The sequence below is a fragment of the Lucilia cuprina genome, chromosome X (genome assembly GCF_022045245.1).
Source record: "Lucilia cuprina isolate Lc7/37 chromosome X, ASM2204524v1, whole genome shotgun sequence".
Taxonomy (NCBI): domain Eukaryota; kingdom Metazoa; phylum Arthropoda; class Insecta; order Diptera; family Calliphoridae; genus Lucilia; species Lucilia cuprina.
In genome coordinates, this window is record NC_060949.1 from 9830041 (window position 1) to 9853729 (window position 23689).

At 28.8% G+C, this 23689-nt stretch overlaps 1 protein-coding gene and 1 pseudogene across 1 annotated transcript in view; one reads left to right on the forward strand and one right to left on the reverse strand.

Annotated features, from left to right (window-relative positions):
- The window catches only part of LOC111687737, a 123185-nt gene that overhangs the window by 71313 nt on the left and 28183 nt on the right, over positions 1–23689 (forward strand). The gene's annotated exons all lie outside the window — the stretch shown is intronic.
- Positions 8689–10978, reverse strand: LOC124418565 (annotated as a pseudogene).

The following is a 23689-nucleotide window of genomic DNA, read 5'->3' on the forward strand; positions in this document are numbered from 1 at the left end:
GAATCGATCGGTATACTTTAAGGTGGGTATTGGACCAATATTTTTGTATGCTACAAACATCAGCACAAACGTATAATACCCTCCCCACTATAGTGGTGTAGGGTATAATAAATTTGCAAATTAACACATCGAAATGTTATTTATAGACTCAAAAATTATACACATTCTATGTAGACTCATTTTATTTGAGCTGCAAAATTGGTACTATTCTGAAAATCACATTGCAATATTTTGACGATGGGTATTTTATTTCGGCATACTATAATACAAACTTTATTTTTTATCTCCGACTTTCTACAAATCTGAGTGATACTGGTAAAGGTAAATTAGCTTCTTCTGAATGTACGTAACATTTCAATTAAATACTACAAATATGTTATATGCCAAAACTAATATTATTTTATGTTAAATTCCAAATATTTTTCAAAGAAAAGGTCCCAAATTAATATTCGAATAATTGAATGGAAATTATGAAATTTTGAAAGTTTTTTTTTTTTTAAATTATAATTGATTGAATCGTTTTAATTTAAATACACCTTCTATCTGCTAAATTTCAACAAATAATCACCCTATGCATCTTAAATAAATCCACTGAGCGTAAAGAAAACCAATTATAAGAATACACAGAAGTATCAACAATGTCACCACCATAGATTGATCACATGAGAAAAGATTATTCAAGTAATCTGGATTTAGTATAAATAGTCGGTTTTGCCAATTTAGCTATTTTAGTGCTAGCATTTTCAAACTCAATTAGCACCCAAAAATGTAATCTAGCACCTTTTCTAGCATTTTCAAATATTTTTTGGCACTTTTTTTTAGCACTATTAATAATTTATTCTACAAATTTTGTTTTCGTCAATTAAAATTGTTTTTTTTCTTTTACAATATGTTTATAAATTATGTGCAACATAAAAATAAGTTTTAACCAATTATTTGCAGAAATATTGATTCGTATAATATTCGAAATAAATAATTTATATATATTTGTTTCACAGCAATTAAAATAACCCCAAGAAAATCTACTACCAACAATAACTGTTTCAATATATACCATAAATTAATTTGCGTCACAGGGCCAGAATCTATCAAAAAACTAAAAAAATTGTGATAATATATCTATTCATTAATATATATAAATATTTACAAATTATCACAAATTGTTTTTGTATTTCAATACAAATTTCAAATATTTTTTTGTAAAATTAGTAACAACTTCAGCATTTTTCTTGATTTTTAGCACTTTCTAGCATTTTTTTTTTTCAAAAAATCTAGAACTTTTTCCCAATTAATTTTGAGCAACACTGATTATAGGTTTTAACACTATCAACCATACCATTTTCCTCAAGGATTGACCTTATTATTAAAAATCAAACCATGTGTATGTCTCTTTAGTTTTCTTAAAATTACCTTTGCATTATTTGTACATCGACATCTTGGGAAGCACACCAATTTTGTAATTTGATTTTACAATCGCCAAAGTTATATGGGCGTAACCAAGAAAAAAAGTTTGGAAAAAGAAGTAATGTTTTTATCACAACAAACTACTTTAAATGCGGAATTTTCCATTAACGTACCATTGATGTTATGTTGTTTCTAAAAATCAGTAAAAATCTAATATTTTGAAAAAATCAGTAAAAATCTAATATTTGGATATCAGAAATAAACCACATTCTTACAATGACACGCTTAAGTAAATTGCATTGATTTTTCATCAAAATTTTTTACATTGATTTTCAAAAAAAAAAAAAAATGCTTGTTACTTTCTAGGTCTCTTGCCTCACTTTTAGTTGGGTTTTCTTTTGTAGAGAATTATTTTGCTTAAAAATGCGAAAAATATGAATTCGCATTTTAAGATGATCAAATATTTTTTTTTAATACAAAGTTGTTCGAAAACTGATTATCTTATTATAGATGCTTTATATTGTACTATTATGTAAAAGACCTTAGTCAATAAAAAGCAAGTTGCGTTTTACCCAGAATAAACATAGTAGTTAGTTAGTTTGAAAGGAGGATGTACATATAACATCAAATCCGAAGAAATACACCTAGGCTCTATCGGGCCTGTGTGCAATCCTTAACCAGTGCCTCAAGTGGAAATCGGACCCACCACCTCCGGTCTACCAGTCCAGAACACTAACCACTAACCTACCGGAGGCCAACAGAATAAACATAGTTTTCTACTACAATAATAACTACTACGGTACTTATACATAACAAAATCTAATACTTAAAAAATCAAATTATTCATGTATATCTGTTTTACTATTGCAAACAGTAATATATTAACGTAATTCTTTTTATACCCTTCATCTTCGTGAGAAGGGTATATTTAAGTTTGTCATTCCGTTTGAAATTTCTATAATATAATTTTCCGACCCTATAAAGTATATATATTACTTATAGATAGCGGAGTCGATTAAGCCATGTCCGTCCGTTGAAATCAGTTTTTCGAGGACCCCAGATATTGGCGAGATCCGAATCTTCAATAATTCTATTAGACATGCTTTCGAGAAGATCGCTATTTAAAATCAGCAAAATCGGTCGGTAAATAACCTCTGAAAATTTCATCAAAAAGTGTTAACAACAACACTGTATATGGAAAAAGATGTACACATGTGTGTAGATGTATTTGTTTTTATTCTGCTGTGTATTTTTTTATATGTTTGGAATCCAAACATACAAAAAAACAAGTAAGAGTGCTATATTCGGCTGTGCCGAATCTTATATACCCTTTACCATAGTGTATTTTAAACATAATTGATCTTACAGTCTAGTTAATAAAAACATTAAAAAAAATTTGAGTCGATTTAAGCCGAATGTTTCGGCGGCGGCTCAAGCAACTAAATATAGTTCGGCGGCGGCTAAGCCCCGACTTGAAGCCGGTCGACTTCGACCTCTGATTCATTGCTGGTAAACATTGACGAGACGTAGATTTTGTTTTTGTTCATCGTAAAAAAAAATTGTTCTAAAAAGCACTTGGAAAAAATTTGTGTTAGTTTTAAATTTTAAACTTACATTATTCGCATAAAAATTATTGTATAATAACTCACAATCTACTCTCATATAATTGAAAACGTTTTAAATACTTTTTTCTATTCATTAAAAAATATATTTGCAAAACAAAAGGGAAAATCATTTTACTTTAACAAGAAATGCAAATCATATTTTTTGCTGTGTATTTTTTGTATGTTTGGATTCCAAACATACAAAAAAATACACAGCTGAATAAAACCAAATACATCTACACACACACGTGTAGAAGCTGAGTTCCTCTGCTTCGAAATAATATAATTTACTTCAAATCATCAAGATCATCAAGAAAGAATTGGAAATCTTAAAGAAAATTTGTCACAAAAAAGTAGTTAAAAGTTTTTGAGTCGAAAATGAAATATTTTTATATGTAATTTCTTTTTCCTTTTTCTCTAAGTGATACCAATATTAGCATTATAATATACATATAAATATTTTAAATATTCGTTTGTAGTCCTTTAAACTTTGAAATCCTTTTACAAGGTCATAAAAATCGGAGTGCACAATTCCGTAAGTGGAATTTATTTTCACATGCTTATCAACTTTTCTATGTGTGAATGCTTTTTTCAAAATTGTTACAGAGTGTATTAAAGAAAATTATTGTTAAAAGCAATAATAACATCTAGTTTCCTTTTATTCGAATAACCGAATAATTTTTAATTATCCGATTATTAACCGGCTAACGTAAAACCTCAAATAATTATTTGTCGAATAAATTGAATACTCTAGTAAATAACGGAGATATGAGCAAAAATCCGAGACAACCTCTGAAAATTTCATCAAAAAATTGTTAAAAAAGCAACAAAAACACTGTACATAGAAAAAGATGTACACGTGTGTGCGTAGATGTATTTGGTTTTATTTAGCTGTGTATTTTTTTTTGTATGATTCCAAACATACAAAAAATACACAGCAAAAAAATATGATTTGCATTTTTTGTTAAAATAAAATAATTTTGTTTTGCAAATATATTTTTTAATGAATAGAAAAAAAGTATTTAAAACGTTTTCAATTATATGAGAGTAGATTGTGAGTTATTGTACAATAATTTTTATGCGAATAATGTAAGTTTGAAATTTAAAACTAATACAAATTTTTTCCAAGTGCTTTTTAAAACAATTTTTTTACGATAAACAAAAACAAAATCTACGTCTCGTCAATGTTTACCAGCAATGAATCAGAGGTCGAAGTCGACCGGCTTCAAGTCGGAGCTTAGCCGCCGCCGAACTATATTTAGTTGCTTGAGCCGCCGCCGAAACATTCGGCTTAAATCGACTCAAATTTTTTTGATGTTTTTATAAACTAGACTGTAAGATCAATTATGTTTAAAATACACTATGGTGAAGGGTATATAAGATTCGGCACAGGCGAATATAGCACTCTTACTTGTTACTTTATTGTAAGCGAAATGTACTACTTTAACTCGCTATTTGTAAGCGAACGTAGAAGTTCTTGCCTCAAATGACATTACCGTGTTAAAATAATGTGTTAAAATGCTAATGAAAAAGTTGTGAAAAAAAGTTTTATTAGCACTTTAACTCATTACTTTTCAATGTAAATTTTTCTGGGCCAATTTCCTAGCCGTAATTCCTAAGAATCTTCCAATCGGTGTTGGTCAGGAATTTAATTTCCGGAATAATATCACTTCCAAGATACTTGGATCTTACTTCAACGAATGTCTGACAAAAAAAGTACTTCAGAGTTTTACTATCATGTCCACATGCTCTACATTTATCTGAATAAGCAAGTCCAATTTTGCATAGATGTGTTCGTCCACTCATAATAAGTACCATCATTCTATCTACAGACTTTTTCAATTTGAAGAGATATCACTTCTTGCTCTCATCAGTGTCACCCCATAGGAAGAAAGTACTCCAGAGTGCTCTTCATTCTACATCCTCTCCACATGCTCTACATTCATCTAAATCAGCACGTGTAGTTTTGCATAGATGTGATCGTAATCCAGTGTATCCACTCATAATAAGTACCATCATACTAACTTCAGACTTTCTCAATGTGTTTCTATCCAGCGTTTTATTATTCCAAGAGGTCTTATGTGATTTTCTCACCCATATTTTTAATCATTTTGTTGCGTTGTATGGTTTTTCGAGTGAGTTTTCTTCCCTTTGGTAGTCGACGTCATACCCTTTGTATGAAGAATATGAAGTCGACCGTCCCTTCTTGCTAGACCATAGTCTAACATATCATTACACCATCACTTCATCCGTCAATTGATCCATTCTCTATATGGAATCATAGTAGACATCAAAAAACACCACCTCTTTACATTATCGGCTAAAATCCATCATTTTATTAAACCACAGTCATGCTCTGTAATTTGTGCTACTTGAAAATTATATTTCAGTCTTTTAACCAAGCACCCACTTCCCGCGATTTGGGTTTAAAACACACCACTAGGTGGATCCCGAAGGAACCTCAACAAACTGACCAAGACAATGTCCTGTGGGCAACTGGATACCATAGTACCAGATTATGTGGTGCTCTGGTGCCTCTTCTCAATTCGTTCAAGGTCAAGCTAAAGGTTTATAGTCCCGGCAGACTACAGGTACTTGTAGCACCTCTTTAACCCGGGACTGCAATACACCATGATGTGACACTCATCGTGGAAACATGACCGGTGACGTGAGTCTGTGTGTATACCAGACATACAATCGGGAAGAACGCTATTTAAATCCAGAAAATCCGCCCATAAATACCAGAGATATGAGCAAAAATCCTGGTGAAATTATGTTGTATTTTATGGTCAAATGGAAGACTGTAAAATATTATCCATCTTTCCAAAAAGATGGAAAAACTCAAAATCGGTTAAAGTAGTTTTGAGTTATTAAAATTTTCCCCGAAGATTCTGAAGACATATAAAAGTAAAGATAAGAATAATTTTGTTAGTTTTGAAAAATATTACAAAAAAATATTATGTTTATCTTTATAAGGTTCATAAATGTGCTAGTACGAAATCTTGTTCAAATTGGAAACGCTTACTAGGTTTAGTTTGTGGTCAAAAAGGGCCATTATTTTAAGAGCATCTCCAAAACTCCATTTTCAAATTTTAAAAAATTTTGTTAAATGGATTATTAAAAATTTAAGTTTTCTATACTGGATATTATAAAGGATAAATATAAGAATTAAACACAGAAAGAATGAGCTTAATACCTCTCATAGATTTACCGTACCTGCGTTGTGAATTTGAAGAATTTCGGGAAAAAGGCAATTTTTGCAAATAATTAAGTAAAAATTATATATTATATTATTACCAATTGTTGCTTAATTTTGATTTGATGATTTCATAGTCCATGGAAATCATTAACCATCTAATGGCAAAAACTGCCTTTTCCCGAAATTCTTCAATTTCACATCGCAGGTACGGTAAAACTATGAGAGGTATTGAGCTCATTCTTTGTGTGTTTAATTCTTATACATATGCTTTATAATAACCAGTATAGTAATCTTTAATTTTTAAAAATCCATTTAACAAAATTTTTTAAAGTTTGAAAATGAAGTTTTGGAGATGCTGCTACAATAATGGCCCTTTTTTGACCACAGACTAAAGCGTGTAAGCTAAATCCCACATTAAAAAAAGCCATAAAAGGCTTAAAAAATAAGGCTAGAAAATGGCTAAATAAAATTTTTTATTAAAACTAGTGAACGGCCATAATATGCTTAAACCAAGATACGGGTCGCAATGTTCAAGATAATTTAATGAAATTGGCACGTATTCTAAATTTCAATAGGACGAAGCCTATGGAAGAGGTAAAAATCGTTCGTTATATGGCATTATTATGAACACAAAATCATAATTAATAGGTTTATAACTAAAATAATTAATGTTCTAATAACGAAAACAAATCTCTCAAGTCGTTTTGGTGCAAAAACCTCCTGCGGCAAATCGATTTTCTAAAACCATTCTCAAACAAATTTTTGTGAACTTTTAATAGTAAACATTTTTGGAAGCTAATTTTGAAAGTGGGATAACCCTATCATTGACTTATCTGCGTATAGATGTCGTTCTCAGTTTTATATTAAAAAAAATTATTTGTGAAGTTACATATAAAGATATTCACATCTTAAGATTTTGACAGCAAAGGACTGTTTTATGTACTATAATACCACTGATAGGAATTCTAATAAAATTTGGTGAATGAATGTATTTTTGTAAAAATTATATTTCTTCTGAATTTTATCGTTTGGTAATGTTTTTAAGTGAATTAAGAACGTAAGAGAGATGTAAGTACAGAACCGATACTCGCATACAAATAGGGACTTCAAGAAGTCATTATAAATAGGGACTTCAAAAAGTCATTATAAATAGGGACTTTAAAAAGTCATTATAAATAGGGACTTCAGGAAGTCATTAAAAATAAGGAGTCTAAGAATTGATAATTTTTTCTTAAAAACATTAACCAATTTTACTTCATTTGTAATGTAGTCAGAAAAAATATGCTGAAAAACTTAACGAAAAATAAATGCAAATTTACATATATAACACCCTGTAACAATTAAAAAAAAAAATTTTAAAAAATTAAAAAGTTGATATGCATGTGAAACTAGAGTCCATTCTGCATACTCTGATTTTTATAATCAGCTCTTATGTCCTTATAAAAGGACTTTCAATGTCAAACGAATATTTTAAATATTTATATGTGTGTTATATGTGTGTTATGATATATTGGTATTAAATGAAAGCTGGGAATCCATAAATTCCATCTACAGTATTTATATTAGTCACTTACTCACTCACAAAAATCTAAAAAGAAATAAAATTTTAAAAACGTTTATTATATAATATAAACGGACAAATTTTCTATATATCCAGGCTGTGATATTGCTATCATATTTCTTCCTATTTCTATCTCCAATCCGATGCAATGCTTAGGCTCTCCTAAGTCTTTCATTTCAAAATTACATTTTAAAGCTTTTATTAATTTCTCAACATGCTTGTCGTTATTTGACGAACATAAGAGTCCAAATAATCAACACCATATTCTTGCGAGTATCCTTTTGCAATAAGTATCGCCTTTCGTTTCTCAATTGTTCCATCAGTTTTGAGCTTGGTTTTAAATAACCACTTACAGTTAATTGGTTTTCTATTCTCTAGTAATTCGACTAAATCCCAAGTCTCATTTCTGATCAATGAATCATATTCTTGTTTCATAGCAGCTATCCATTCTTTAGAATCACTACATTTTAAGGCTTCTTTAAATGTTTTTGGATCATTTACATTTCATACTTCAATTATTCCAAGACCTTAATCGCTCTTTGATGGGAGTTACAAATGGTTTTGACACTTCTTTTTGTCGATTTTCTCAATTTGTTCCGAACTATCAAAGAATTCATCGGTTTCTACTTGTTCTTCAATTTCAAGTGGTTCATCCATTTCTGCTGTTTCAACTTCGTTATTTATTTGGTTATCTTTGTGGCTATTTATTCTCAAATTACTTTTCTTTCCTTTAATATCATTACTAAATTCATAAAATTTCGGTTCATTCTTCTCATTACTGTTTAAATCATTGAAGATGAACTTCAATGAATTTAACATCTCTACTCTTTAATATTGTAGATGTTCCTCTTTCCATAATATATAGGCTTTAGATTTTTCATCGTAGCCTACTAAGACACATTCATAACTACGAGCTTCAAACTTAGATTTTCCCGGTTTATTATTTAATGCAAAAGCTCGACGACCTATTCTACGAAAATGTCGAATTGATGGTACTTTTCCCGACCATAATTCTTCTGGTTTTTTTTTTATTTAAACTTATTGGGCATCGATTTCTAATGTAAGCTGCTGTACGTATTAATTCTGCCCATACAAATTCTGGAAATTGCGATTCCAACATAAAACACCTAACCATTTTTACTAGAGTCATGTTCGTCCTCTCAGCTACTCCATTCTGCTGAGGAGTGTACTCTACAGTTAATTGACGTTTTATTCCAGATTCACTAATATATTTTAAAAATTTTTTCCTACTAGTTCAGGTGCGTTGTCACTTCTGACACATTTTATTTTCTTGCTTTGTTCTAATTCAATACTATTCTTGAATTCTTTAAATACGTCTAAGTATTCACTTTTATGGCGAATAAAATATATCCAAACCTTTCTTGAGTAGTCATCAATGAATGTAGCAAAATACAACTTCTTCCTGGCAGATTCGACCTTCATCGGTCCACATAGATCAGTATGAATCAATTCTAAGATTTTTGTGGTTGGTTTCTCATTTTTCTTAGGAAATGGCTCTCTTGTTTGTTTTGCTTGAATGTATGTAGTAAATTTTAACTTTGGCTTATTATCGAATTTTGGTAAACCATGTACCATTTCTTTCCGTTTTAACAGCGTTAAATAGGGCATCTCAATAAATGTGAATTGAGATTTCCTAATCTCTTGTGCCACAACTCTAAATTTGAATTTGATTCTGCCGTTTTTCTACAAATGTTGTTACATTTTCTTTCTGACTTGACTAAATAAAGATTATTTTCATTTCTTGCTTCTATATATATAAAGCTATTCTTTGAAATTTCAGCATTACAAACTTTCATCAAAATATTAAAACCTGCATCTGTCAACTTTGTTGCCGATATTAAATTACTTTTGAGTTCAGAAATATACAAGGTATTGTATAGGTTAAAAAGCGCCCTTCGATTATCTAACATAAGATTTAACTCAACTGTACCAATCCCTTTCACTTCAAGCTCTTTATTGTCTGCTAATTTTACATTTCCTTTGTAACTAGGATCAATTTTAATGAATGAAGATCCATTATAAGACATATGGGAAGTAGCCCCACTGTCAATGCACCAGATGTCAAATTTAGCAATTCTCACATTATTGGCTCTACATTCTTCTTCACAACCTTGTGCACTATCAATTATATATATTATATTTCTGTTGCATCCTGATTTTATTGTGTTCTGACTATACACTCTTTTGCCTTATGTCCCTTGCGACCACATTTATTACACTTATAAGGAAATTTTACTTCGGACATACCTGTTTCCTTCTCTTTGGGTTTAAATTGTTTCGGTTTCCATTTCTTTACCTTTAATGCATTTTGTTCATCGTCTTACGTTCAGATTTATCTCCAATTTCAAGTAATCTTGATCTCAAAACACACAACGATGGAAATTCGCTAGACGTATCAAACGCAGCACGTATATATTGATCACTCAAACCATCAAGTAAAATTACAACAAGGAAACTTTCAATTCAATTAGGCTTTGCGCCTAATTGACTTGCGGTCATACGATTCTTGCAGATAATTCCATACCTCAGAGGCTTTCTTAAAATTTTTAACCATTCTTACAATATTTGGTTCTATTGCTATGATCAGCTCCGAACGAGCATCTTGTTCCAAATCATCAAATGTACATTGATCTTCTAACGATTTCTGATATACACGTTTTTGCTCTTCTGTTGCTTGAGGTGAGATTTATTGAACCAGCGGCCTTTCTAAATTTCCCAACACAAATTGTAACAATCTTGCCTTATGGTGGATTGCTTCCATTTGTGGTCTCCACGTTCCATAATTGGTACCATTCAACAACGGAATTCTTCCGTTCATCGACGACATTTTGCAGCACTCTGATACTTATTTATTTTAGTGTGTCAAATAATTTTTCAAAATTTATTGTCCTCAATCCATCAACGTATGATAAATTTAAAATAAAAACTATGGATTCTGATTTCCTAAATCGAAATCTTTTACCAATATATGGATGGCATACACTCAAAGATATCAACAAATGGTACTATATTAAACAAAAACATATTGAAACTCAAACAATGAAACCAGAATCAAGCAGTATTGGAATACAGACAGAAATTTACCAGAGGATGTTTATACTAATAATGATATTGATGATCAATTTGATATGGATACAAAAATTCAACCCAACTTCTGCATCTTCAGTAGCTAAACGACTTTAACATTTTTCCAATAAAGGTTCACCAAAAATAAGAATACTATCAAAAGATGAAAATCATAAAATTATTTACGATATCAGTATTCTCCTCGTGTAACTATAAATCGGAAGAAACTAGATTATAAAGTTAATGATCTACAATGGCAAAACGTTTAAAATAAAACACATTTAATAATATTAAAAAATATATAAAAATTGTTTTATTTATTACTCTTACTAATTTAATTTTTTTTAAAATCAACCATCTATGTTCATTAAATAATCATCATCAGACGAATATTATAAAAAATTCTACATAATCATTATCAGGGAAACCAAAATATGCAAATGCATGTTTTTTGTGGTGCGTCGTATGGACTCATGGATAAGATATTTACACGTTTCAGACCAATTTGAGAATTTTGGCATCGATTTGTTAGAGCATATTTTTGCATATTTTACCCATAAGAGCATAATTTTGCATGATTTGACTTTTTAGCATATTTAAGGCATATTTTACTCTTTTAGTGCATATTTTGATGTCTTCGCTTTTTTTCGTTTTTATACATTTTTAATTTTCTTTTCAAAACTTTATTCAAAAAAAATAAAATTCTATTTTTTTTATTTTTTTTTTTAATTTTTAGCCTATTTTACAATTTTGAAAAAAATCGTTATTTTATAGTTTTTTATTCAATAAAGCATTATATTTTAAATCGGACATAAATCCGAAATGTGTCAAACTTTGTCGTTTGAAATATGTTTTTGGAGACCAAATGGTTTCATGTTATTTATTGGTTATCTGAACGTAAAACGGAATTCTATTATACTAGTTCTTCAAACTATGAGATGAAACATTTATAAAAAAATGTTGTAGGATATAGAATATGACATTAAACATTTATTATTTCATTACAATTTCAGTCTTTTTGAGCTTTTCAATGTTAAAAAATAATAAAAAATTTTATTTTTGGAGCATATATTTTAAATTTTAAGAGCATATTTTGAGTTTTTTACGGCATATTTAAAGCGCTTAAAACACTTTTTTTTGAGCGTTTTGTTTTCGGTTTCCCTGATAATTACTTTTTTTAAATTTGTGTTAACACGGGATTTTCGCTTAGTCAGAAACAGAAAATATTTTTGGTTCCACGCTATTACATTTAAAATCAAAACTTGATTTCATTTAATGAAACTTCCTATCTATAATGACTTCTTGAAGTCCCCATGTATAATGACTTCTTGAAGTCCCTATTTATAATGAGTTTTTGAAGTCCCTATTTATAATGACTTTTATAATTCCCTATTTGTAAGCGAGCATGGTAAGTACTTCTATAACTTCCTTTTTGTAAGCGCGCTTAGAAGTAATTGCCTCCAATGACATTACCGTGTTAAAATAATGACTTTAAATGCTAACGAAGAAGAAGTGAAAAGCGGTTTTTTAGCTTTTTAACTCATTACTTTTCAATGTAAAAAAATTTTAATCTATTAATAATTTAATTTGATGTTTAAATATTTAAAGATTAAAAACTCAAAAATATACCGTAATCATGCAATTTCAATTTAATCACAAATTTCACATATACAAACTGAAACCAGTTTGCCATTAACAAAATGAAAACAAAGTTTGACATTTATAAAATGTAAACAAAGACTGACATTTATTATATACCACGGCAAAAAATTGAACATGGACATAAAACGATCAGCTGTTTTGAAAAATCTGCCTGACAATTAATATATATTGTTGCTGATGTAGACTCAATCTTATGCATTGGAATGCTCAAGGCATAAAAAGATCCGACGCTATATTACAATTGGAAGAATTTCTATAAAATACAATTTTACATAGTTTTAGTTTTTAACACCACATTATTGCGAAAAATATTTTCCAAATTGATTTCAAATATTTTTCGCTATTTTCGACTGTTTGTTCAAAAAAAATTCTATAAATAACATTTTAATATGTTAGGTTAATTTTGTTTTGGTTACAAAGAAGCTCTTTAAAAATCTCATACTATTCGCTTAATGGGAACAAGTTAAAATCTTTAAAGATAATATTGTATTTGCATCTCTTCTTATTAAAATAGTCAAAAATGTAGTAATAATAATTTTTGAAGCTTACTAACAAAAAGTTAATTAAGAAAAAGTTAATTAAAAATTAGTAGCAATATTCATAATGGATCACATGATATATATTGAACATGTAACATAATATCAATCACAAACCCTTGTAAAATTTCGAGAAATAAATAAAATAGAACAAATAACAATGAAATGTTGTTTTAAAAGTTTTTAAAATTTATAAAAGATATTTAATAAAAAATCAGTGTAATAAAATAGTTTTATTAGAATATTTTCGAAAATAAGTTAAACTTTTTCGCATTTACTAATCAAAATTTACGAAAATTGTATTCATAAACTTCAAATACCTTCAATAAACCATTGAATAATATAAGAATTTTGTAGGCTCGACCCTTTTATAAGACAACAGTAAGTTGTTTTTTACATTTTTTGTTTTAGATAATGATTTTTGGTTTGTTTCAAGTTTGTAATAGAAACGTCCGCTTTCAGGGTTTAAAAATTACAGATTTTTTTATTCTTCTATTCTTAAAGCTACCGTTTTACTTAAATATAATATAGTGTAATGTGTATACCTTATACAGCTTACAAGGCTGACCAAGTGATATTCAATGATAGTACATATAATATACACGCTACACCTCCCTTTTACAAGGAATGAATTTATTTATATATTTAAATTTATTCTTAATATTGGTTATATGTTTTGTTATAAATATTTATTTCTAGCTAATATCCGGTGTGCTTCGCTACCCTAATCGAAATTAAATACATAATAACCAAAAAAAAAAATATTACTTAGTTACTCAATTATAAAATTTTTCTTAAAGGTTTTTTATAATTTCTCTTGATGACATTTCATTTATATTCTAAAATAATACATTAATGATCTATTTATTTCTTACTTGCTAAAATTAAATATATAATTTTATTCTTAAACAAGTAAGAGTGCTATATTCGGCTGAGCCGAATCTTATATACCCTTCACCATAGTGTGTTTTAAACATATTAGTTTTATAAATTTTTTCCCGACTAAATTATTATTACACCAAATGCAAAACAAAATGAACAACAACAACGCTAAACGAAATAAAAAACAAAATACGCAAGGCATCAAAACCAACAAAACATACATAACGAAAAACACAGAAAAACAAAATAAACTACGCACAGTGGTATAGGAAAAAAGAGGGAAATAATTCGGTAACTTCTAAACGGTTAATCCGATTTTAATGAAATTTTAATTTAGCTTTTGAATTTGGACCGTATAGGCCAACCAGGGGCCCGGCGAGGGGTCCTCAAATTAGGACACCTCGGCTATGTTAAATTTTTAAAACGATCCTATTTCTTCATTTGAGTTCCGATTTAAAAAATTTTAGATCTCCTCATCGAGCACTATAAAAAATGTCGTCGTAGCAGTAAATTACTCTATTTTTTATGGAAAATTCAATTTTGAGCAAAAATTCTCAAATCGCATAGTCGATATCAAATTATAGTGACCTGTTTTATATGACCCAATATGTTCTTAATCATTTTGTAACGGGTTTCGATAACCCCGCCCCAGGTATGGATATAATAGGCAAAAAACCAAAAAATCCCATTTTTGGGATTTTTTAAAACTTTTTTGGAAATTGCGGGATTTCTAATAAGAAAATTTTTATTTAATTTTGGATTTTGAGTAAAAAGTCTACCTAACTGTAAAATTTCATCAAAAAATATTCATTAATAAAATTTTTATTGCAATTTGAAAAATTTGTATCTTCGCAAAAACTGAATAAAAAACATTTTTAATTTTTTTAAGTATTCCGCGAATTTTTTAATTTTCAAAAAAATTACCTTTCCATTGATGTATAACATGCCTACCTAATGTTTTTAAGTGACAAATTAATTAGGAAAAACTCAACCTCTTTTAGAAAATTTACCTAGCACTATTATTTTCATTCATAAGGTTAACTCTGAAAATTCGAAATTTTTATTTAATTATGGATTTTGATAAAAAAGTCTACCTAACTGTAAAATTTCATCAAAAAATATTCATAAATAATTTTTATTGCAATTTGAAAAATTTGTATCTTCGCAAAAACTGAATAAAAAACATTTTTAATTTTCTTTAAGTATTCCGCGAATTTTTTAATTTTCAAAAAATTACCTTTCCATTGATGTATAACATGCCTACCTAATGTTTTTAAGAGACAAATTAATTAGGAAAAACTAAACCTCTTTTAGAAAATTTACCTAGCACTATTATTTTCATCCATAAGGTTAACTCTTAAATTTGTTACATATATTAAAAAATTTACAGGTATTATTTTTTAAACTGCAATGATTTTTACCCCTATAGGTCACTTTAATAGGTAGCTTATTAAAGTGACCTATTGAGGAAAAATTCATTACATAAGGATACTTTAGACATATTAGGTAGAATATCATAACCCTTTAAAAAATAATTTTAATTTAAGTACCTGTAATTAATATATAAGACAACTTTATATCTGTTTGTAATTATTTGTAATTTAACCATCTAACCATGGCGATCGTACTAAAAAAAATGATTTGTGCTCCATTTTATTTGAACACTCTTCAGCTCCTTTTTCAAGATAAAGTCAACTTCTTATTGAAATATATTGAAACTGCACATAAAAATAAAGTGATAAAACTGATATATGTAAAATTGAAAATTTTATAAAAGCATGATGATAAAACTGAAGAGTGTTCGGTATTCCATTGCTAAATTTCGATCGAAATTTTCTGATTGGCTGGATGAATGTGTAGAAGTTGCTATTTGCGTATCAACTGTCGGTGCTCCCTGTATGAGGATTTGAGCTCAAAATCAAAGAGGAAAAGGTTATCAACTTCACTAGAAACCTTATCTAACGAAGAAGTTTCGACACTTTTAAAGCAATGTTAAGAAAAGAAAAACAGCCTTTGGATGCAATAAAAATTGCAAATATTTTTCCAACCGCATCACCAAGACGACTGAAAAGAATTGTAAAGAGTATACCCACGCCATCATCTGATACAACGTTCACTGAGGAAGAAGCTATTGCGCTTATATTGCAGCTGGGATTAAGTCGTGATAACTACATAACGTTAAGAAAGGCGCTATCTGAAAAAGGAGTGGATGTTTTACCATCATATGACAAAATAAATGAAAAGAAGAAAAACATTATACCACTTCCTATTGAAATAACTGATCGGAAGGCTATTATTGGACTCGGCGCTCTACTCGAAAATACTGCTTTAAGGATTGCTTCTGACTTTTCTTCAGACCAACTAAAAAAAATAAATTCTTGTGATCTTCAACTCATTTGTAAGTGGGGATGTGATGGATTATCAGCACTCTCGGAATATAAACAAATCAACACAAGTGAATCATCTTCCGAGTATAAAAGTGTATTTATGGCATCGCTAGTTCCATTAAGAATTCGAAAGTATGCTGACAGCGATTCTCCATCAACCAGTTTCGATGATATTTGGAAGAATTCGACTCCAGGATCCAAAGCTTTTTGTAGGCCAATAAGCTTTGATTATATAAAGGAATCCAAAACAACAACGCAAGATTTGATAAATCGTATTGAAGCAGAAATTAAAAACTTGGAACCTATAACAATCGAAATAGAAAATTATTCGTTTAACATGTCCTATGATTTAAAACTTACAATGATTGATTGGAAAGTTGGAAATGCCATTACAGGAACATCATCTACTTGGTACTGCTACATATGTGGTGATAAAAAATCAGAATTTTCGAATATTTCCAAGCAAAGATCAATAAATGAGGAAACATTACAATTTGGAATATCCCCCCTACATGCTCGCATACGATTTCTGGAACATTTTCTACATTTAGCATATGATTTAAAGTACAGAAGCATACCGGAAAATGCAAACAAAAGTGCAAATAACAATAAGGAGTTAATGGAAATGAGAGCCAGTGAGAAACGAAGAATTCAAGAGGAATTTAAAAAGCGGATGGGATTAAATATTGATAAACCACTCACAGGATATGGAAGCACAAACGATTATTCTAATGGCGATAAATAGCAAGCATAAAGTGAACGCAACAAAATTTGGAGAGTATTCTACAAAAGTTTCTAAATTACTTTTGGAATTATATCCCTGGAAAGAAATGACACCTACAGTTCACAAGATATTATGTCATGGAAAGGTCATCATAGAACATAATATTCTGCCTTTAGGAGAGCGTACAGAACCCCAAGAATCGAGGAATAGAGACTTTAAGCATATTCATCAGTTTAGCTCAAGGAAGTGTTCTAGGCAGTCTCAAAATGAAGATATTTTTAATAATCTGATTCTATCTTCTGATCCTGTTTTATCTACTATAAGGAAACGTTGGATTTGCTACAAAACGTTAACATTTGAAAATATTCATGAATTTAAAGATTTACTTTATCTTTTAGATATGGACTACTGTGATACCGATTATTTTACAAAATTATATTAATTTATAAGAAAAATAAATAAAGACTATTTTTATATAAAATAAATACTTGTTATTTTTTTAGGGATAAAGAATAAAAGATTAATCGTAAAAAGTGGCTGTAAAAATTCATAAAAATTTAGGTAGTAAAACATGCCTAACAAATGTATGGATGAAAATAATAGTACTAGGTAAATTCTCTAAAAGATGTTGAGTTTTCCCTAATTAATTTGTCACTTAAAAAACATTAGGTATGCATGTTATATATCAATGGAAAGGTAATTTTGTCTAATTTCTCACGAAGGTGAAGGGTATAACTAAAACAAATTATTACTGATTTTTTCTATATTTTAACCAAATTTTGTTCTACAAGCATTATATATTTGGCGCATGTACCCCACAAGTAGTTCTGGGGTTTAGAAAATCTCTCTTTTTTGTCAACAATAAGTAAAAAAATATTCCACAATAAAACAAATTAAATGCTTTATTTAAAAAAAATCAGAATTTTAACATAATGACTGGTGTAGGGTATCATATGGTCGGCAATGTCCGACTATAAATTCATACTTGTTTTTATTTTTATTTGTTCAATTTTATTTATTTTCTATTAGTAAGCTTCAAAAATTATTATTAAATTTTTGACAATTTTAATTACAAGAGGACTCTAGATGCAAATACAATAATATCTTCAACATATTAAAATTTATTTTTATTTTTTTTGAACAAACAGTCGAACATAGCGAAAAATATTTAAAATTAATTTGGAAAAGGTAACTGACAAAAATTAAATCATTCTATACTATTTTATTATGAATTAATATAAAATTTCGGAAATCACCCGATAATAAAGTACTTCTGTAACACATTATATGTAAGTCATTACTAGAGTACTTCCCAGTAATGAAGATGATAAATAGTAGTCATTTAAAAGTAAGTAGTTATGGAAGTACAATCAATTACCGCGTTTTTGCTAGGTACATATAAACAAAATATAACCAATTCGCTTGATATTCTGAATTCGCCAATGACACTACTATATAACTAACCATTAACGAAGATTTTCGGCAATTCACACGACAATCCTAACGTAATCAAAACTCATAGCAAGAGCGTAAAAGTTACAAAATTTTTCTTTAGTTGCTGACATCGTCGCTTTGACATTATCACTTGTGTAGATATCCATATTACTCAATCTAGTAAAGCGCACTTTGTTGGTAACAGGTATTCCTATCTAGATAGACAATGTGGGTCGTCAGTACGATGTCTTTAGTTTGTTAATGATACAATTCCGCAAAATTATGGAAAATTCCTAAAAAACTTAAGTATTTTTTTATATTTTATTCTGGTCTTATGACGCTAATTTTTGTATAGTATCTAGGTATTTTGAATTATTGTTAGTAGTAGATTTTTTGCGTAATTTTTATTGCTCTGAAAAATATGTTCCAATAACATTTGTTGGATTAAAATACATGTGAAAATTCATTTAAGATCAGTACAAGTAGTGTTATATAATTGTCTCATGGTTATTATTAAAATATAAGAAACAATACAATTCATACATTGTAATAATTTGGTTTAATATCAACAACAAATTTTTACATTTTTATCAAAATTTTTTAAAAAATTACACTGTGTGTAATTTTTGGTTGAATAACCATATACGGCACCACTATATGATAAAATACCAAATATAAGTTTGGCCCGAAGTCATGCACTTTTTTTGTTATAGGTCCCCAAATAAGGTGAAGGGTATAATTATTAGCAGGGAACCCAAAATATGCAAATGCATAAGATATTTATACGTTTCAGACCAATTTAAGAATTTTGGCATCGATTTGTTAGAGCATATTTTTGCATATTTTACCCATAAGAGCATAATTTTGCATGGTTTGACTTTTTTTAGCATATTTAAGGCATATTTTCGGGGTTTTAGAGCATACTCTTTTAGTGCATATTTTGATGTTTTCGCTTTTTTTTCGTTTTCGTACATTTTCAAAACTTTATTTAAAAAAAATAAAATTTAATTTTTTTATTTTTAATTTTTCAAAATTCGTTTGTAGAACTTAAAAACTGCAAAAAATACATTACTCTCACGAAAACCAATGTTATAGTTTTTTGTTCAATAAAGCATTACATTTTAAATCAGACATAAAACCTATTACTTTTGATTTCATGAGACCAATCCATTTTTATAGTTTAAAAAACTAATTATTGGAATTTATGACAACACCAATTAAAATGACAGTTTAGAAGCTATGAATACAATTGTTAGAAATGTGTCAAACTTTGTCGTTTGAAATATGTTTTTTGGGGTCCAAATGGTTTCATGTTATTTATTGGTTATCTGAACGTAAAACGGAATTCTATTAAACTAGTTCCTCAAACTATGAGATGAATCAATTATAAAAAATCTTGCAGAATGAAATATGACACTAAACATTTATTATTTCATTACAATTTCTGTCTTTTTGAGCTTTTCAATGTTAAAAAATAATGAAAAATTTTATTTTTAGAGCATATTTTGAGTTTTTACGGCATATTTAAAGCGCTTTAAACACTTTTTTAGAACATGTTTTCGGTTTCCCTGATTATTAGTATTATATTTACAATGTTGACGGACTTAAAAATTTTTGTAGTTTTATTGATGGACTTAAAAATTAGTGTTATATAATTGTCTCATGGTTATTATTAAAATATAAGAAACTATACAATTCTTATATTTTAATAATTTGGTTTAATATAAACAACAAATTTTTATATTTTTATCAAAATTTCTTAAATAATTACACTGTGTGTAATTTTTAGTAGAATAACCATATACGGCACCACTATATGATAAAATACCAAAAATAAGAAGACCCGTGTCCTCCAGTTTGGCCCGAAGTCATGCACTTTTTTTGTTATAGGCCCCCAATTAAGGTGAAGGGTATAATTATTAGTATTATGTTTACAATGTTGATGGACTTAAAAATTTTTGTAGAATTCGGGGCATACAAATTATAATTCAATAAAAGTCGTTTTGAGGACCAGAAATACACTAACAACAATTTTAATTATTTTTCCCGCGACAAGCTTAAAATTGCGGAATTTTTGACACCCAATTCGAAAAGATTGCAGAAAAAAATGTTAGAACATATTGTACTTAGATAAAGATTTTCATTCACAGGTAAGGAACTTAGGACTTCAAATATGTTTTTTTTAATTTTTCCCGTATTTATTTCATTCAAACGCATCGTTTTAGAGGTATTCCTCCCAAAAAGTGGTCCATGGGACACCCTAATGTTGGAGTTTACTTTTGCGACTTACCTATTATTCCTAGAAATTTCATATGTTCTAAAAAGTTGTTTATTGAGATTTTTGTAGTTGATTGTTTTCTTAAATTTTGAACGGTTCGCTACTTATAGACCTGAACAAGAAAAAAAAATAAATTTTGCTATTCTCATGAAGATTTTTTGACTTTATTTGTTCACATTTTTGGTTATTTGTGATGAGAGGAACAAAATTCCCTAAAGGAGCAAATCGAAACTCCAAACGGTTTGCAATATATGATGACACTGAGGCCTCAAATCTGTGGGCCTATAACTAAAAAAGTGTATTACTTTGGGCAAAACTTGAAGACACGAGTCTTCTTATTTTTGGTATTTTATCATATAGTGGAAATAAAATTAAAAAATAATTGAAAAATGAAATCGAACATGTTTTCATCTAGTATCGATGAACTTTCTGAGTTGATTTAACGATGTCTGTCCGTCCGTGTGTTTATGTAAACGTTGTTATCAAAGTACAGATCGCAATTTTCAAGATAATTTGATGAAATTTGGCATACATGTTTCTTTTGACCCAAGGACGAAGCCTATTGAAAATGGTTAAAATCGGTCCCCCCGAAAAGAGCTTTTGAGCTCATAATTCTGTATAATTTAAATGTATCTCGAAAAAGTTCGCATACCTAAGATTTATACAAGCCTTAGTAAACTTGTTTTTACTTACTTACTTGTTTTTATTTTATGTCACAAAACGCACGAACTTAATTACACACTTAAATAAATTCATGCGATTGTCATCACTTGGCTTTTAGTCAATAAAATCCAAGTTGCGTTTTACAAAGAAAAAAATTGTTGTTTTATATATGTATTAATAAATAGTACGGTTGTTATATAAAATCCCAGAAAAAGGTAAAAAACTAATATTAACAAGTAAAAGTTATACATTCGGCTGTGTCGAATCTTATATACCCTCCACGTTAGTGTTTTATTTAAAATAGTTTTTTTTTAACTATTCCACAAAAAATCTTTGTTATTTATAAACCGATTTTTCAGATTTAGAATTATTGACGACTGACATACCAAATATATCTTAATCGACTCCACTATCTATAAGTATCCAGAATTTGATATTATATACTTTATAGGGTCGCGAATTTATATTATATGAAGGGTATAAAAATATGTTAGCTGATGAAATGCACTCATATTGCTCCAGGTTAGTTAAACATCTTATATACCCAGTAAAATATTTGCTTAAAAATTCACTAGAAAAATCACCAGAACTCATCGAGTAAAGTGCTTACAATTCTACTAGAAAAAGTACTTAATTTTGTTTGAGATGTTCCAAAAGTAAGTCAATATTATTTGGTTGGAAATACATAAGTTGTTTTTTAGTAGAGTTATTTAAAAAATATTTATGAAAAAATAAAAGTAAAAAGTCGACACAGACTGGGGTTGAACTCAATACCTTCTGTCTACCAGTTGAATGCTACTCTTACTACACCACTGCTTTGTTGTTTTATTTTGCGTCAAATAATCCCTACAAACATTTTCTATTGCGGAAGTTACCCGTGTGAAACTTCCAAACATGCTAAAATCTAGCCAGCGATGTTGCGGAAGTATAAGAATTCTTGTCACCAGTCGGGAAGAACTGATGCCGATCTGGGGAACGTCTAAGAGTAACGTGGAAGATACTTCTGGAAGACCCGCAGAAGAAACTTCTAGATGACTCTTGGAAGTAAGGTATTGCCAAAGACTCTTCTAGATGTAACTAGGAAGTCACTTCTTGAAGTGACTACTTAGTATCATCTAGAAGTGTTTCTATCTTATCTTCTTCTAGAAGAAGAAAAAACTCTTCTTCTAGAAGAAGAGTTTTCTCTTCTTCTAGAAGATGAGTATTCTCGTCTTCCAGAAGATGAGTTTTCTCTTCTTCTATTTGTATACTCACCAAAATAAAATCTATAAAAATAAATCTAAATAAAATAAAATTTTATAGTTTTTAGTGAAATAAATTAAATTAAAATAGTAGAAAAAATAATTGATTTAACAAAAAAAGTAATATATGTACATTAGACCGACTCAAAAAAGTCCCTTTTTAGTTATCTTGTTTTAAATTATACAGTATTTCTTAAACAATATACATAGTATGTGGTATCAGTTGAAAGGTTTTTTTAAAGCCAAGTCTAGTGGTGCGCAAAATTAGCAGAATTGTGCATACATTTTATTTTTCTTAGTGAAAAACCTAACAATTTTAAATATTTTGGAATATGACAATTATAAGCAGACGGTTATTTATGATTAATACATCATTGGACGCGGCTTTAAATATCTTTTAAACGATACCCCGTATTGGATATTTTGTTTCAAAACAAACAAAAATTTAAAAAAAAATAATTTCAAAATACCTTTTTTTAATTTGGTCCAGCTCACGAACGGTCATCCCTAGATTTAAAATATTTTGGGAATCATCATAAAACAAAGCAAGGAACATTTTGAGAGGGGTAACAAAAACTCGTTTTTGCTTTCCATACAGAGTGAGTCGGTCTAATGTACATATGTATCAAAAATTTAGAATAATTACCTTATAATAAGATAATTTTCAGGAAATCTGTATTAATATTCCAACTGCTGACTGGTATACTTCCAAAAATTGTAAAACGTTGGACTCTAAAATATTTTTGTAATTCTTCATAAATTTTATGATCAATCCATCAAATTGTAAGAGTTATATTTTGGAACGCACTAATCCTTCAACAAAATGAAAAAAAATAATATAATTAATATTGAATATACATACTTTTGTATTTATTGAAATTACCTCTTATACTTTAGGAAGCAATAAAATAGGATTCTCTTATGTCCAATACATTTACACCAAAATTTAAACTGTCAGATCCATTTTTTACATTTTCTGCAAACAATCGACCGCGTGATTTTAATTCGGTTAGAAGTATTTTAATAG